Raw genomic sequence first — 18881 nt, 5'->3', positions numbered from 1 at the left:
TAGGGACACATACAGACTGAAAATGAGGGGATGGAAAAAGATATTCCATGCAAGTGGAAATCAAAATAAATCTGGAATAGCAATTCTCATATCAGACAAAATAGACTTTAAAACAATCTTTATTACAAGAGACAAACAAGGACACTACATAATAATCAAGTGATCAATCCGTGAAGAAGATATAACAATTGTAAATATTTATGCATCCAACATAGGAGCACCTCAATACATAAGGCAAATACCAACAGCCATAAAAGGGGAAATTGAGACTAACACACTGATAACAGGGGACTTTAACACCCCACTTTCATCAATGGACAGATCATCCAAAATGAAAATAAATAAGGAAACACAAGCTTTAAATGACACATTAAACAAGATGGACTTAATTGATATTTATAGGACATTCCATCCAAAAGCAACAGAATACACATTCTTCTCGAGTGCTCACGGAACATTCTCCAGGATAGATCATATCTTGGGTCACAAATCAAGCCTAGGTAGATTTAAGAAAATTGAAATCATATCAAGTATCTTTTCCAACCACAATGCTATGAGACTAGATATCAATTACAGGAAAAGATCTGTAAAAAATACAAACACATGGAGTCTAAACAATATACTACTTAATAACCAAGAGATTGCTGAATAAATCAAAGAGGACATCAAAAAATACCTAGAAACAAATAACAATGAAAACACGATGACCCAAAACCTATGGGATGTGGCAAAAGCAGTTCTAAGAGGGAAGTTTATAGCAATACAATCCTACTTTAAGAAACAAGAAACATCTCAAATAAACAACTGAATCTTACACCTAAAGCAATTAGAGAAATAACAACAACAACAAAAAAAAAACAAACAAGGACAGCAGAAGGAAAGAAATCATAAAGATCAGATCAGAAATAAAAAGAAATGAAGGAAATGATAGCAAAGCTCAATAAAACTAAAAGCTGGTTCACTGAGAAGATAAACAAAATTGATAACCCATTAGCCAAAGTCATCAAGAAAAAAAGGGAGAAGAGTCAAATCAATAGAATTAGAAATGAAAAAGGAGAAGTAACAACTGACACTGCAGAAATACAAAGGATCATGAGAGATTACTACCAGCAACTATATGCCAATAATGGACAACCTGGAAGAAATGGACAAATTCTTAGTAATGCACAAACTTCGAGACTGAATCAGGAAAAAATAGAATATATGAACAGACCTCAAACCAGACAAAGATGTTACAAAGAAAGAAAACTACAGAGCAATATCACTGATGAACATAGATGCAAAAATCCTCAACAAAATAATAGCAAACAGAATCCAACAGCATATTAAAAGGATCATGCACCATGATCAAATGGGGTTTATCCCAGGAATGCAAGGATTCTTCAATATATGCAAATCAATCAATGGGATACACCATATTAACAAATTGAAGGAGAAAAAACATATGATCATCTCAGTAGATGCAGGGACACCTTTTGACAAAATTCAACACCCATTTATAATAAAAAGCCTCCAGAATGTAGGCATACAGGGAACTTTCCTCAACATAATAAAGGCCATATATGACAAACCCACAGACAACATGGTCCTCAATGGTGAAAAACTGAAACCATTTCCACTAAGAACAGGAACAAGACAAGGTTGCCCAATCTCACCACCATTATTCAACATAATTTTGGAAGTTTTAGCCACAGGAATCAGAAAAGAAAAAGAAATAAAATGAATCCAAATTGGAAAAGAAGAAGTAAAGCTTTCACTGTTTGCAGATGACATGATACTATACATAGAGAATCCTAAAGATGCTACCAGAAAACTACTAGAGCTAATCAATGAATTTGGTTAAGTAGCAGGATACAAAAATTAATGCACAGAAATCTCCTGTATTCCTATACACTAATGACGAAAATCTGAAAGTGCAATTAAGAAAACACTCCCATTTTCCACTGCAACAAAAAGAATAAAATACTTAGGAATAAACCTACCTAAGGAGACAAAGACCTGTATGCAGAAAATTATAAGACACTGATGAAATAAATTAAAGATGATACAAATAGGTGGAGAGATATACCATGTACTTGGATTGGAAGAATCAACATTGTGAAAATTACCATACTATCCAAAGCAATCTACAGATTCAATGCAATCCCTATCAAGTTACCATTGGCATTTTTCACAGAACTAGAACAAAAAAAATCACAATTTGTGTGGAAACATAAAAGACCCCGAATAGCCAAAGCAATCTTGAAAAAGAAAAATGGAGCTGAAGGAATCAGGCTCCCTGACTTCAGACTATATTACAAAGCTACAGTAATCAAGACAGTACATTACTGGCAAAAAACAGAAATATAGATCAATGGAATGGAATAGAAAGCCCAGAGATAAACCCATGCACATATGGTCACCTTATCTTTGATAAAGGAGGCAATAATATACAATGGAGAAAAGACACTCTCTTCAATAAGTGGTGCTGAGAAAACTGGACAGCTACATGTAAGAGAATGAATTTAGAACACTCCCTAACACCATACACAAAAATAAAGTCAAAATGGATTAAAGACTTAAATGTAAGGCCAGACACTATCAAACTCTTAGAGGAAAACATAGGCAGAATATGACATAAATCACAGCAAGATCCTTTTTGACCCACCTCCTAGAGAAATGGAAATAAAAACAAAAATAAACAAATGGGACCTAATGAAACTTAGAAGCTTTTGCACAGCAAAGGAAACCATAAACAGGACGAAAAGACAACCCTCAGAATGGGAGAAAATATTTGCAAACGAAACAACGGACAAAGGATTAATCTCCAAAATATACAAGCAGCTCATGCAGCTCAATATCAAAAAAACAAACAACCTAATCCAAAAATGGGCAGAAGACCTAAATAGACATTTCTCCAAAGAAGATATACAGAATGCCAACAAACACATGAAAGAATGCTCAACATCATTAATCATTAGAGAAATGCAAATCAGAACTACAATGAGATATCATCTCACACCGGTCAGAATGGCCATCATCAAAAAATCTACAAACAGTAAATGCTGGGGAGAGTGTGGAGAAAAGGGAACCCTCTTGTACTGTTAGTGGGAATGTAAATTGATAGAGCCACTATGGAAAACAGTATGGAGGTTCCTTAAAAAACTAGAAATAGAACTACCATACTACCCCGCAATCCCACTACTGGGCATATACCCTGAGAAAACCATAATTCAAAAAGAGTTGTGCAGAAAAATATTCATTGCAGCTCTATTTACAATAGCCAGGACATGGAAGCAAGCTAAATGTCCATCAACAGATGAATAGATAGAGAAGATGTGGCACATATATACAATGGAATATTACTTAGCCATAAAAAGAAAAGAAATTGAGTTATTTGTAGTGAGGTGGTTGGACCTAGAGTCTGTCATACAGAGTGAAGTAAGTCAGAAAGAGAAAAACAAATACCATATGCTAACACATATATATGGAATTAAAAAAAAAATAAAGGTCATGAAAAACCTAGGGGCAAGACGGAAATAAAGATAAAGACACAGACCTACTAGAGAATGGACGTGAGGATACAGGGAGGGGAAGGGTAAGCTGGGACAAAGCGAGAGAGTGGCATGGACATATATACACTACCAAACTTAAAATAGATAGCTAGTGGGAAGCAGCCACATAACACAGGGAGATCAGCTTAGTGACCACCAAAGTGGTGGGATTGGGATGGTGGGAAGGAGGAAGACGCAAGAGGGAAAAGATATGGGGAGAGATATATATGTATAACTGATTCACTTTGTTATAAAGCAGAAAATAACACAGCATTGTAAAGCAATTATACTCCAGTAAAGATGTTAAATAAATAAAACAATTTGATTAATTGGTCAAAGAAAATACTATATATAATGCAGTTTATATTTTATAATCTATAGACTATATATATATATGTGTGTATATATATTATAATATAAAACAATTCATGGAATTGTATAAATATGACTTAGCATTTATATAGCAATTAGAGTAATTTGTAATATATTCCTTATTTTCTGCTCATAATAATGATTTGAAAAGGGATTCCACCTCTCAGAAAATGCTTGTGTTCTGTTAGAGCCAGTCAATATAAAAAGGGATTTTTTCCCTTCCATTTTTATAAGATGGAAATATTTCACTTTAATTATCTATGTATATATACTTAACACAACATAATACTGATATATCTTCAGTTTTAACAAACTTTTGAATAATGTCAAAAGCCAAGATTTTAGTTAAGTCCTTTAAAACAATCACTTTGCCACTCAAGTGCTTCAGCTCCATATAATTCCTCAGGTTTCTAATATTAACTCACATTTTCTTTTAAGATTTCCCAATTAGATTCAAAAAGACCTTAGGACACAGTAGCTGCTCAATAAATAGGCATTAAGTGAATGAAAGAATCAATGAATTACTTACCTGAATCCCAGACAATCCCTTCTTTGAACTCCTTCCTGGAATATACAGTCTCAGATAGTCCCTCTACTACTCAGTTAGCAAGTACAGTTTTCTACTTTACACAGATAGAATTCTGGATTTACAGCATTTTCAAATTAAGAAGATATGAGATACTGTTGAGAAAAAGAATAGGAACCTTAGTAACACAGAAAAACTCAGTGAGTACTCCCAAGACATTCAGTAGCAAGGTTGAGACCTGAGGATGTTAGTATTTTCCCATATGTTTAGTTGGCCTTGGTTTATCCACTAGATTGCAGTCTCATTAAGGCAAGAACACGCTTACTTATTTTTAGTGACCCCCATCATTACTTTGCACTAAATGGCAGTGTATTCCATAAGTGTCTCTTCATTGACTGCATACTTAAATAGTACCTCCATTACTGATAAATAAAAAGATGAATATTTAGTTCAATAAGATAATATTTTTTCAATTGTATAAATAATAAAAATAATAGAAATAGAAGTAAGTATCCCTTAAGTGAACCTCCTCTTCCTGCAAGTTTCTCATCTTAGAATATGCCAACATCACTATCAATCTCCTTGCTCAAGCAAGAAACTTAGGTGTAACATTTGAAAGACATTTACCAAGGGGCGTGATAGTTTTATTGGTGTAGTCACTGTGATAATCTGTGGAGTTGGGCATTATATTAATTCATCTTCATGTATACATCTTGTACTTAAATAGAAATGTTTTAAACATATTTTGTTCCTGTAAACCACATTCTGACATCATGGCCCACACCCGTATTCAGGTTTACATGACCCATAGGAGACATTACTATACATCGGGGAAGTCGCTCTGTGTTCTTACCATCAGTCATCCTTAAATACCCAGGAAACCAGCAGCACATAGTTAAAGGATAAATTGAGATTCCATGGACTTGAGTTTGTGAACTTACTCTCACACATACGATGTCATCTTGCCTAATAATTTAGTTTTCTTTGACTTGCACCTGTAGGTACAGAAGAGCTATCTGCAAAATGAGAAAGCCTCAGTATCCACACCTTAAAATATAAAAACTATTGGGTAATGATAATCTAATACTACAAAACAGGATAAAATGTCAAGCAAATACAAATTATGTGCAATACTGCAGTGTTTGTTTAATTAGTGTTCCTGTGTTGTGGCCTATCTTACTATTTTAGTTGCATTATTACTTTGAAACATGGCAGCTATAAGACATGTATTTTGTAGATTCATAAATAACTAGCAGAACTGCCAAACTGTCATCAGTCTTTTTGAGAACTGTAGGTGGGGATTTTTTTTTTGCATTCTTGAAAAAATATCTGAAAAACCAAGGTCACACTCATTTCAGCAAACTCCCACAAATATTTCCCATTAGTTACCTCATTATATCTACATTTATAATCTGCCAAAATGATAGTATACTAGCTTTATTTAATATTGTTCTCTCCTCCCTAGACTATATAATTTTTTGGCACATTGTAATGGACTTATTCTTAATACAAGAGAACTAATTATAATGGAAAATTGTTATTATGGAACAGATAACCTTTGTAATGTATTTTGACTTTTCAGAATTGACAGTTCATAAAATGATTTCCATTTATTCTTCTTACTTTTCAAGTGGAATACAGAAGACATAAAATAATCACACTTACATAATATGTTATTAGAGACATTAATTTGTATCATCTGTAAGATATTAAAAAATAAACTAGAGAAAAATGAGATATTAAGGAAAGGTTGCTATTCACATGGGTATATGTGAGTATATATGTATATTTTCTAATAGGTATGTATTAGAATATTAGGCAGAGGGAGGTAACTAGGACTAAATTGTCTAGAGCAAGGATCAGAATGGCCTCTGTTATGTGAATACATTTTACTGGCACTCAGCCATGCTCATTCACTTATAAATTATCTATTTATTACATATTAATGGGTCCACATGTTGTCTATGAATTGAGAAGCTGTGACAGACACTCTATGACCCAGAAACTCAAAATTATTTACTACTGGCCCTTTATAGAAACAAATTGTCAATTCCTGATATCAACAGTGGTTCTCAAAACGTGGTGCCCAGAGCAGTAAGCATCATTATAAGCTAGGAAATAGAAATACAGCACATTCTTCGGCTCTCCTTAAGACCTACTGAATCAGTAACTCTGGCGGACGGGCCCTGCAACCTGTGTTTGAACAAGCCCTACAGTGGATTCTCATGTATGGCAATGTTTCGGAACCACTGCTCCAAGTAAACGACAAGTTTAAGAAAAGGACAAGGAGGCCAAGTCAGTAAGATGTCAGGTTCCATGACACTGAACAACCACACACAGCTGATATAAATTACATTTGCTGCGTCAAGAATTATTAGTGGGTACACAATTAGTTGCAACTGAATATTAATGTATGGCACAAATGTGGCCATTCTTCACACTTCCTGTGTTCCTAACCTAGTGCAAGCCACCATTGCCTCTGGCCCAGTCACTGCAAAAATAAAATCTAATTGGTCAAGTCAACCCCATTCAAAATTCTCCAAAGACAGCTCATAGTAATAAGATTAAAAAAATAAATTCCTCTCTAGAGCTCCACTCCAACCAAGCTATAAGCTTGCTGTTCATTCTCCTGAGAATGCCCTTCTAAAGGATATTCTTACTATGGTATTTCAAAGATATCCTCATATGCTGAACTCTTCTATGTAAAAATCTTTTCTGATCACTTTATCTAAAATAGCTACCACCTTAAATGGACGAATCACGTGGTACGTTAATTACATCTCAATAAATCTTTAAAAAAAAAATAAGCTGAAGGCTTCCTGCAATATCCAGTGTCACAAGTGATTATGTTCACATCTACACCATAAAATTAAATAACACACGATCTGTTCATAACATGGTCACTGGGTTTTAGTAAGTGCTCAAAATTATTTACTATTATAGCATATTTTATTATATATGTTTTATATTATTATATCATTACACAATATTAACTGCTATGACTTCCATATGATCATACTTTATGATCTCTTCATGCTCGCCTTGTTTAAGCTGAACCCTAAATAACATATTGTTGGTCAAGAGTTTACTTAAGTACAGGTAGGAGAAAGAGATCAAGTTGAGTTGGCAGCCAGCAGTCAAAATATATTTTTTAAATGGCCCATCAATTTAAAAATGAGACAATGCACTTTCAGTCTGCTGAGACATTTTTGGTCAGCCATTTTAGATTTAGAACACCGAGGCTATAATTTATTCAATATCCTTTGGGTATAACTGTCTTACAAAGTATTTGGATCTTCTCAATCTTTCTGCAACAATATAACTCATATCTGTACCATTATCATTTGCAAGGACACTTCACTCACCATTATCAACTATTTTGAGTAATTGTATGTGTGGACTCATTTTTGTAAGAAAGAAGTCTAATATAAAGTAAAATACTAGTAAAATCCTTCAAGTGCCTCAAGTTTAAACAAATATTTTATTTTTAATGCCTTACGACTAATTCTTAGAGATGTGCAGTAAATTTCTCACAGATCTCTTAGGAAAAACAAATTGAGTTCTGTTAGGTTGGTGCCCCTATTTTCTGGTACTCTGAATAGCAAAGTTTCACTCTACACTTAAGTGTCTACTGTATAATTTAAGTGTTTCCATATTATTGTTGGGAAAGGAGACTGTAGTAGAATACAATTGAAACGCCAGTCAATGCAGTTATCTTGAAAAAATATAAACTAGTAAAGTTGCAAGACTGCCTTTGTAAGCTTAAAAATGGATCTGATGCTGAGGATAGCTTTTATGGAAGACAGGTTCTTATTTAGTCCAGTGAAAGATTTTGTCTACATTCAGTAGCAGCTCAATGACAGATCAAGAAACAGATGTCAGAGATTCTAACCTCCTGTCTCTTATAGGCTCTATTTGGTTCTGTATTTCCTGTTGTCATTAGTTTTGTATTCTGATATTCTCATGTTTATCATGAGTAAGCAGAAATATTAGAAGAAAACATATAAGTATCACAATGAAATTAGCAATACATAGATAGATAATAGCTTTTGAGGTATGTAACAGAAAAGTCAAAAGCATAATAAAGCGACAGAGGTATTTATCCCACCAGTATAATCACCATCAAGATTACTGAGCCATAAAAATTGCTTGACTAAAACAAATGATTTTTAGTTAGTAACTGCACAACACTCAAACAAAAACTGTCTTACCCCATTCCCAAAAGTCATCTAATTAAAGAAAATTGTATCATTATATAAGAACAGTTATTGATTGCTTACTTTACTTTGCTTAGCACTTTCTCTATATTATCTCATTTAATTTTTATAACCAGCATATACAAAAGGAGAAACATCCCTATTCAACAAATGCCAAAGTGTTGAATAGAGAGGTAAAATAACTTGCTTGAAACATCTTAGTAAATGCAGGAGCAAGAGTTAAAACCCAATTCTACCTGACTTCAAGTTTCTTGTCCATAGCTCTTAAGTGGTATAATTTTCCAGTAGTTTTGGGGGGGGGGGAGGTTATGACTAAAAATTAAATAAAACAAAACAAAAACAAACAAACAAAAAGTCTAGTTTAGTTCTTCACTGCATTTTGCCAGCATATTTCTGGCGTTAGAAATTTTGAAAACTTGGTGATACTTTTTTACTTACAAAATATTCTGGGGAACAAATGACTGTCAGAACAAGCAGATAAACAGAACATTTAAGCTGCACCTACATGGATAAAATAAAGAGCATTACCACTTTATTCGACAAACATAAGAGAACAAAAAGAAACTTGTAGGGTCTAATTTTATTTCATGACATTTTATTTAAACCAGCAGCAATGTGATTGCCTTTCACTTCCTGGTGTGTAGAAAGAATATCAAATACAATGAGCAAATTCTTATAAACTACATAACACATTGGTGGAAAGAATTTGGTAACATGGAAAATATCTAAAAATATTTTGAGTCTACCCATTTCTAAAGAAAAATAGAGTACACAATCTATTGTTAGAGGTAAGAAAATTCTCTAAATTATACAGGTTTTTGTTCCTCTAGGCCCTTGATAAAACTAAACATATTTTCAACATATTTTTGTAAATAGCAAAAAATTGACTTATGCTTGGTCTTGCCTCCTTGCCTAACTTTCCTTGACGCACATGGACACTGATGTCCAAGGTTTGAGGTGCAGGTTGTGGCTCCACAGGAACAAAGACTACCATGCCCTGAACATCTGGCCTTTCCTGGTTGGCTCTGTAATCCTGTCAGTGAAGGAGGAACACCTAAGCATTTTCAGTTTTCCATGTATCAAAAATTGAACTAAAACAATTTTTGGATCAAGGAGTACAGAAAATTTAGTTAACAGGAACAGATATGCAACCCCACTGCAATGTGCATGTAAAATACCTGAAAGACAGTGAGAGAGAAAGAAAAGATGACCTGTACTCCATACTAGCTATGAATTTGCAATCTGTGTATCTGTGTCAACTCAGGCAAGTGGTTTTCCTTCTCCAGCTTCACTTTCCAATTCTCTAAATTGATAATCAATGCCATGAAGGTGTTTTACTGTGAAGATTATATAAATTTTACACAGAGAGGAACTACCAATGTCTGACACATGGTTCATCTTCTTTTAGACACCAGGACAATAGATATACGACCAAATTACGACTTTCCAGAGATACTTCTGTAAGTACCAAACTTACCTTGAGAATGACTTTCACCTCATGCCCTGAAGGCTTATTGTCCTTCCTTCCTTCCTTCCTTCCTTCCTTCCTTCCTTCCTTCCTTCCTTCCTTCTTTCCTTCTTCCCTTCCTCTCTCCCTCCCCTCCTTCATTCCATTCTTTCTTTCTTATTTTATTTTATTATTTTTCTGGTATTTTGATGCAGTGTTATGCTGGGATTCATTGCTTCAAATTGTTTTTAGAGGAGGGCTAAAAATAAGGATCCTTATGATAACTCTGGATAATCTTATGAGGACCCCAGTTTTAATGAGATTTGCCCTGGTATTGGGTACTGATTTCAAATGAATAAGAAAGCCTTGCTAGATCAGTTGTATGACGTCTATAGGTAAATTATGCACTAGACTGTTTAAGGGATCAAGTATTCCTTAATGTAAAATAAAAAAAAATAGCACCAGTAAGTGTGAAACAAGGATTAATACAATCCCTAAATATCTGCTCAATATACATATATTTATTAAGAAAATAATGAACTGCCTATGAGAGAAGGGAAAAAAAAGAAAGAGAGAGAGAAAGAGCCAATTCTTTCACAGGTCAGGACACTAAACTGGCAATTGGCAAAAACATTCAGGATGAGTTCAGGGTTATACTGACAACTGAACATATTCTGTGAGTTACTATCACGGACATAGTCACCGAATTGTCATTGCTCCCATTCTTTTTCTGCTCCTGCAGGGAGACTGGTGGATCAGTAACAGCAACTGCTCCCTCAGCTTCTGTTTCAGCCAGCGACCAGCATTTGCTGCTAGTTGAAGCATGGCAGGGATCTAACAGCTTGAGTGTGATGACCAGCCGGACTGCATGCAAAGCCACTGCCTGAGGGTAAAGGAGGGGAGGCAACAACCGCAATAACAACACAGTAGTGTCAGCTTGTTCATCACAAGCTGCATCACAACAGATGCAGTGGTAATTTAATTTGGGGTGGGGATGCTCAGATAGTCACTTTCAAATTGGCTGTCAAATCCAAACAGAACTGTGTCAAAAGAGGTTCTGCCTGGCAGTCTGTGCTTGGGAGAGGATTTTATTCATTAAGACCCAGAGGCTGAACTGCATGTAGTACCCAGCTCATGGATCCTGAGGATTCCCTGCTTAATCACTTGCCTGTTTTACTGCAGTGAGTACTGCAGGTGAGGGTATCTAGAAATTGACAAAGCTTCTCATCCACTGAGATTACTTTCTGATTTAAAATAAAAAGGCCATTTTTGAATGCGTGCTAACAGTAAATATACTCTTCCTTGCACAGCCACAGACATTGTCATCGATTATTCTAGAAGGAGAGTGATATTGACAGGATCTATATTAGGACTGTGCCAGAATGCAGGAAAGGAGACAGATGCAGAGCAATGAGGTGACTCACCACTGAGTACAAGAAATACTCTTACTCCAGCCAGGGGTCTTTAAACTATACCACACTGCTTCTTAAATTGATTCCTTTTTTAGAAACTTACCACCAATAGATGTTGAGGATCCAAAGTAATACCCCGGAGCAATCATTTACAGGAGAAGCTCTAGGATAGCATTTCCTGTTACTCTCTGCTCAGTAAGCGTTGACGATAAGCATACCACAATAAATACTAAACACTCTCTTCATTGTCACTCTCATTCCAATCAGCAGAAATCCAGCACTAGATGACGTTCCACTCCAATTCCTAAAGTTTGTGTAGGCTAATATTTGTAATAAATCTGATAATCTTCCTTGGTCTGATAATTCACTGCCTGAGAAATAAAGTTCCCCAAGATTCTGAAAGCCAGTAAATCCTAGGTGGAAAAATATCTCATTAATTCTGAACCTGAGTCTGCATTAGACAAAGTCTTGTAGGCTCTCCTTTATAACCCAGACATTTCTGGAACCTCCCCTGGATGTTGAACTGCCCTCCCCTTTCACCTCCTTCTCATCTTCCGTGATCTGCACAAACACATACAAATGCACACAAACAACTGATATTAAAAAGTAAGGAAGGGGCTTCCCTGGTGGCACAGTGGTTGAGAGTCCACCTGCCGATGCAGGGGACATGGGTTCGTGCCCCGGTCCGGGAAGATCCCACATGCCACAGAGCAGCTGGGCCCATGAGCCATGGCCGCTGAGCCTGCGCGTCCAGAGCCTGTGCTCCACAACGGGAGAGGCCACAACAGTGAGAGGCCCGCGTACCGCAAAAAAAAAAAAAAAAAAAAGTAAGGAAGGGCTCAAGCTGGACCACAAAGTTAACTACTAAGAAATTAAAAATGATGGAAAGCTCTATCCTATGTGAAACACGAAGCATTAATGCCATAGAAGAAATAAAATAATATATAAGCATCCAGGGCCAATATACTAATAGACTCAGTTCTGTGATTTGATGGTATTCAGGAGTAATTTCTGATCCACTTGGTGATTATTGGTGCCTGACTCACTTAAAGAACTGGAGTTTTATGCAAAATAGTTTAGAGTTGCATTTACTGAGTTCGCTAGATATTTATTAAACACTTAAATGTGCAGAGTGTAGGACCCCATGAAGGATATGTATAAGATACAGCCCTTGATCAAGACCAGTTCATGATATTTTTGAAAAGAGAAGACTCACACCCAAAACAGTAAATAACAAGGTAAAGCAGAGTATGATCAAGGGTTAAAATTGTGTACCATATAAATGAATAGGACATTGCTATTGTGATGAGTTACTTTTTTTTTTTTTTTTTTTTGCGGTACATGGGCCTCTCACTGCTGTGGCCTCTCCCGTTGTGGAGCACAGGCTCCGGACGCGTAGGCTCAGCGGCCATGACTCACGGGCCCAGCTGCTCCGCAACATGTGGGATCTTCCCGGACCGGGGCATGAACCCGTGTCCCCTGCATCGGCAGGCAGACTCTCAACCACTGCATCCCCAGGGAAGCCCGTGAGTTACTGTTTTTTAAAAAGTTTTGTAGAACCCCTTTCCAGGAAAGAAAGATCAATAAATAGAACATTTATTGATAAATAAATAGATCAATAAATGGATCAATAAATAGAGGTATCCATGAAGACAAAAGAACTGGGAAAACAAAGAGTCCAGAAAAATACAGTCACTATATTTGTACAAAGGAAAAGCCCAGAGGAATGCTTGAGAAATGGTTAAATTTGATAAAGACAAGCGGTTAGACATAGTTAGCGTTATTACAATTGCATTTGGGGTTTGTGGTCAGTGAGGAGAACCATGAGTAATTTCACAGGAGATGGCTAAGATAGGTGTTTTAAGAAATAAGGCTGTAATCCCATAAACTGGGGTCATTTGATGACTGTGGGGGACAGATATATTAATAGAATGAAGAATGAAGAGAAGAGGACTGTCCAGGTCACTGCTAGCAGTATTAAGTTGGAAATATCCTCTAAAAGAGGGACATCCTTTATCAATACTTCATGTCAAGTAAATTTTATCATTTATTCAATTCTTCAGAGCCGACCAATATTGGGCAAACTACATTTCTAGTGGATTTAGGCCAACAAGACAGGTATCCAGAGTACGTGAAATTATAACTATGAATGAAAGGAGAATTCCAAGGCAAAAAGAACACTTAATGAAGAGACCAGCAAATCTTGAAGGACAATTTTATCCATTTCCCAGCAATAGTCAGCTATGCACAGAATTTTGGATGTAGGTTCTTTCCTGTTAGAAGAGTTAGACATAGTTCAAGACAGAACTAGGTATATGTCTACCTACCCTATAAAAGACACACAAATAATTTCAGGGTGTAGGTAATGAAAATACTCCCACAGAAGCAATGTAGAAAGCAAACTACAGTTTCAATCACAGTGGAGAGAACATGCCTTTGAAATTTTAGATAATTAATTTTATGGGTCAACTTTATTGAGTTCTCATAATGCTTTGAGTTCTTGCTAGTTTTCTCAGAACCTAAATTGAATGTGGCCTGAATGCAATGTTCATGCTTATAACTTTTTCAGCAATAAGCTGCATTATACACCAGGAGCATTCAGTGTAAACATCAATATATTTTATAAAATATATATCCCCCCATCGCTTTCATCTCGGGTCTAACTCCATACAGGTATTAAAATATTTTTTCTATGTAACCTATACTTTTAATCTACATATCTTTTAATACAGTACATTTTTAAAATGTGTCGTGGATAAGCATCATCAGTATCACCTGGGTAACTGGGATTTTTTTTTTTTTTTTTTTTTTTTTTTTTAGCGGTACGCGGGCCTCTCACTGTTGTGGCCTCTCCCGTTGCGGAGCACAGGCTCCGGACGCGCAGGCTCAGCGGCCATGGTGCATGGGCTTAGCTGCTCCACGGCATGTGAGATCTTCCCAGACCCGGGCACAAACCCATGTTCCCTGCATCGGCAGGCGGACTCTCAACCACTGCGCCACCAGGGAGGCCCGGTAAGTGGGATTTTTGATAGTCGTTATGGGAAGAGGAGCTACTGGCATCCGGTGAGTGGAGACCAGTGATGCTTCTGAAGACCCTACAACAAGACACCTTACAGAAGAACACCCTCTCTCCTCAACCAAGAATTATTCAACCCCAAATGTCAATAGTGGTGAAATTGAGAAACCTTGGTATAATCTACACCACTTAGTACAGAACTAGACATATATTTGTTGCTAAATATACTATCACCTTTAATTTAAAAATTCTTACTATAAAAGTGTCCAGAATTCATCCTATACATTTCTTTGGGTAAACACTGGATCTGCTAAAATTAACAAAAATAGCAAAAATATGCTATATGGATTAGAGGCTGATTCTCAATATTACCAGCTTTTCATGCTTATGGCTGAATGTTCCCCAGAGAGAGGATAAGGAGACCTGAGACAGCAGGAAGGCTCATTTACAAGCACACTCACTTCTCAAGGTTACAGTGAGGGGATTAAATGTGAAAATACCACTTCAAAAGGGATGCCACAGTTCTCAAGAACAACAATGTCTACTTGCCTCCAGATTAATGAAAAGAACAATGCCTCAGGCTGGTTACTTCCAGGCTTCCTGCCACCTGCACCCCTGCAGGAAAACCTGTGTGGTTTAGCACTAACTCTTTTCAATTCACAATGGCCAAAAAGGATACTTAATTTTACTTTGACATATTTTCAGATCTTAGCTTTAAGAAGAATCCATTTTGTTACAAAGAACAAGGAAGAAGAAAAGAACTCTGAGAGAGTGTCACTGTCATATTTCTGCTATGAAACTGCATGAGATATATCAGACAGAAGCACGTTTGATATATATATATACACACACAGACACACAGATACAGATTAGATTTTGATAGATATTGTATTTATATGTATCAATATCTATCTATATGAAAAAGAGACTATAACAAAGACAATTCTACTTTTTTAGATATTAAAATTCATAACCAACCTACTTAAAACCCCACTTTTATAAAACAGGCAAAAACACGTAGTCATAATGAGTTGAAATGTCCCTATTTTTGTCTTTTGTAGGCAGATGTTTTTAATAAATCAAGGACTTAGCTTCCCCACTTCTCATCACTTCCTCATTGTCTTAGGTGATCTGCTTTCAGAAAGGCATGTGTTGTGGTAATGTATCATTTTCTTCCACTAACCTCTATGCCAATGTGCCTATGTTTCCTTGTAGCAATTTATCCTTAAGCATCTCCGTCAACCAACCTATACTAACTCCACTGGGGAAGGAGCTTTTCTACTGTTATTATGTAAAGTGTTTTATTTATTATGAATCATTTATACTGGGTTTATATTTTGATGTGGCAGAATATCATTTTGAAGCAAATGCATGTAGTGGAATAATGGTAAACCACATTAGACTAAAAATCAAAATATGGCACGGAGTTGGGAGGAAGTGTGTCACTTTTTAAAGTAAAGAAGAAACTGTTCAGGCAATTTTCAATTTGAACAGCATTGCACAATTGTCACACAAAGCAATTCTGCCAAGGTAATATCTTTAGCTTCTTTTGGACCTCTTCAATCCTACAGTCCATTACGAACAGACTGCCATGTCTAGGAGGGACATCCGGATGACCTCTGCACTGTAAGTTACTAAAATGCAGACACCATTTCTGCAAATGACACATCATCCTAATGCAAATGCCATATTAGACTTTCAAATGTAATGATAATGTGACAAACAAAATCAGTCACAGTTCTGTGAAGTATGCCAAAGTCAATTCCTACCTCTTGTAACTGCTTTCTACCTCAATTTGCTCACTGAGCACTTGCAGCATATTCCTTTTGAAAAGCCTTTAATAATGAGGAAACACGATCATCCAGCCAAGAATGTGAGGCAGACAGGGCACTTTTTAGTGCTTCCACTCATTCTAAATGTCTTGATTGTTAGGGAGCTTGTTCACTCTAACTCAGAGTTTTTCAACTGCAATGCCATTGCCACTTAGTGTCAGATAACTCCTTGTCCCCTGGGTTGTCCTGTGCATTGTAGGGGATTTAGCAGCATCCCTGGCCTCTACCCACTACATACCAATGTCAATTCCCCAGTTACAATGATCAAAATATCTGCAGACATTGCCAAATATCTCCTGGGGAATGAAGGCATCCCAGACTGAGAAGCATTAAAAAAATAAAAGGGGAAAAGAACATACACACAATTTAGAAAGTCTTTACAAGTTAGCTATTCTCTGCATCTCACTTTCCAACCCAAAGTCAGGAAAAAATATTTCTTTGTTAAGAGTGGGAAAGAATGAAGGAGGAAGAGTGAGGGAGTTTATTACAGGAATTGGCTCATCGTTTCTTAAATAATTCTGTTTTTCCTGGGAAGCACCTTCTCTTTGTCTAGGTGGAAGTTGAGAAAAATAAAATATAGAATTATATCAATACAGGGCTTTAGCAGAATCATATATGCATCATGAAATTCCATCCTCTGCAGGAAAACACAAGTTCGTGTTGAGTTCCTCAGCCTGACTTTGCTGCCATATTTACACTTAGAATAGGAAAGGTTTACTATTTGCATTCACCCCATGTCTACTGGTTTCCAAACTTCTGCCCCCTCTACTTTCTTACCCCTTAAAGATTGATAGGAGTCCTTTTGAGATAATAACTCTTCCAAATAGTTGGGAACACAGTATTAGACGAGGCAGAAAGACTGGACTTTCCCCATTTAAAAAAAAAAAAAGCTGTTATTTTTTGTTTCATTTATTTATTCAACAAATATCTATCAAATGCTACTCTATGACAGGCACTGGTTAGGAAATTTCAGAGAAAAGTTTTACTACAAAAAATAACTATAATTTTCATAATATTTTAAAATCATTTTTAATCTGTGATTTTATCTTCATCATACAGAGCAGAAATCATTTCATATCAATATCAATAGCTTATGATACACAGAGCATCTTGACTATTTCCTTGTGCTAAAATTTTATACTACATTTTACTAAAGATGATTCCAATGTGATACATTTGGTTTTACTAGTTTTAAGGTTCTAAAATATAATCACTTGTATGCTCTAAATTCCTTTTTCTTTTTTTTAAGAAGATTGGGGGAGGGATTGAAGGGAAAAACATGTGCCCAAGTGTATAGGCTGAGCACGTGTTTAAATTGATTGCAGGAATTTTAATTAATTATACCTTCAATATAGCTGAGGAAGGTTGGCAGCTCTTGTACAGAGGAATATGACAGCATGAATATCTTAAGTCACCTGCTTACATTATCCAGAATTAAATAGCCATATAATCAATTGGCTGATGGGAATTCTACTCTGAACACTAGGTGGTAAGTTGTTCCACAAGCTGTTTTTCTCCACCTTCCCTCACAGGCCATGGCCACACTTCACAAACCAGCATTTCAGCCTTCTCACTCTCTCTCAAATATTGTACTTTCCCATGTGTTTAGTTCTGTCACTCCAAAATACCCCTTCTCTGCCTATCCTAATCCTGTCCATCTTAATTTTAATGGCTGCCCTAAAAATGACTTCTTCTGCAGATTCCAGTACTGACCATGTGGCGATCACATTTATATATTCCCATACCAATGTCTTATCACAAAGTGTTACCTGGACTCCTGTCTTGGGCAGAGGCAAATGCTGAAAAGCTGATACTAGTAACAATGCCAAGCAGTTCCTTATCCTGAATATCTGCATCTAATTCCCTGCATACCTTCAGAGTCCATCTAGTATTTATTTTTTGTACATATGGCAGCTTCATTTCAAATGGGTGTGATGAAGACAACCATGAAGCTAGTAGGTCATAAGAAAGAAACCTTCCTCAGAGAATGCTGATTTTTCTTGCCTCTGACGTCAAGTGACATTGGTTTCTTAACCTCAAGGGTGTGGTTGTTTCTCTGTCTTCACAACATATTTACAAGCTCAGCACACAACATTTAATCAGTATGTTTGCCCATTTCATTCCTGTGAATGTAAACAAATTTCTAATAAGATGCAAGGTAGATTCTGTACATCCAGTTTTTCTAAGAATAGTTTTGCTCTGGTAAAATTCTCTGGCATTTCTCCATTCCACAATTGTCACCATTATATTGCTCTGTTCAGTCAAATTTTGTAACCACTTGCCAGTTTCACAATTATTAAGTCCTATAATGCTTATGACTAGCCAGTATATTTGATAAAATTAAATATGTCCAATCAATATAGGTGGCATCTTTAGACATTTACCTTACTACATTAGCAGTGACTTAGCTTACTTAAGTGAAAGTTAACAATAGGAAAGAATATTAATTCAACTTTGGCTTGTCCAGGATTGTAGCACTTGAGTTAAGTTACATAGCTATCAATGATCATCCATTTGAGCAATAGA

This window comes from Orcinus orca, chromosome 2 (assembly GCF_937001465.1).
Source record: "Orcinus orca chromosome 2, mOrcOrc1.1, whole genome shotgun sequence".
Taxonomy (NCBI): domain Eukaryota; kingdom Metazoa; phylum Chordata; class Mammalia; order Artiodactyla; family Delphinidae; genus Orcinus; species Orcinus orca.
This window is presented reverse-complemented; position numbering follows the sequence as displayed.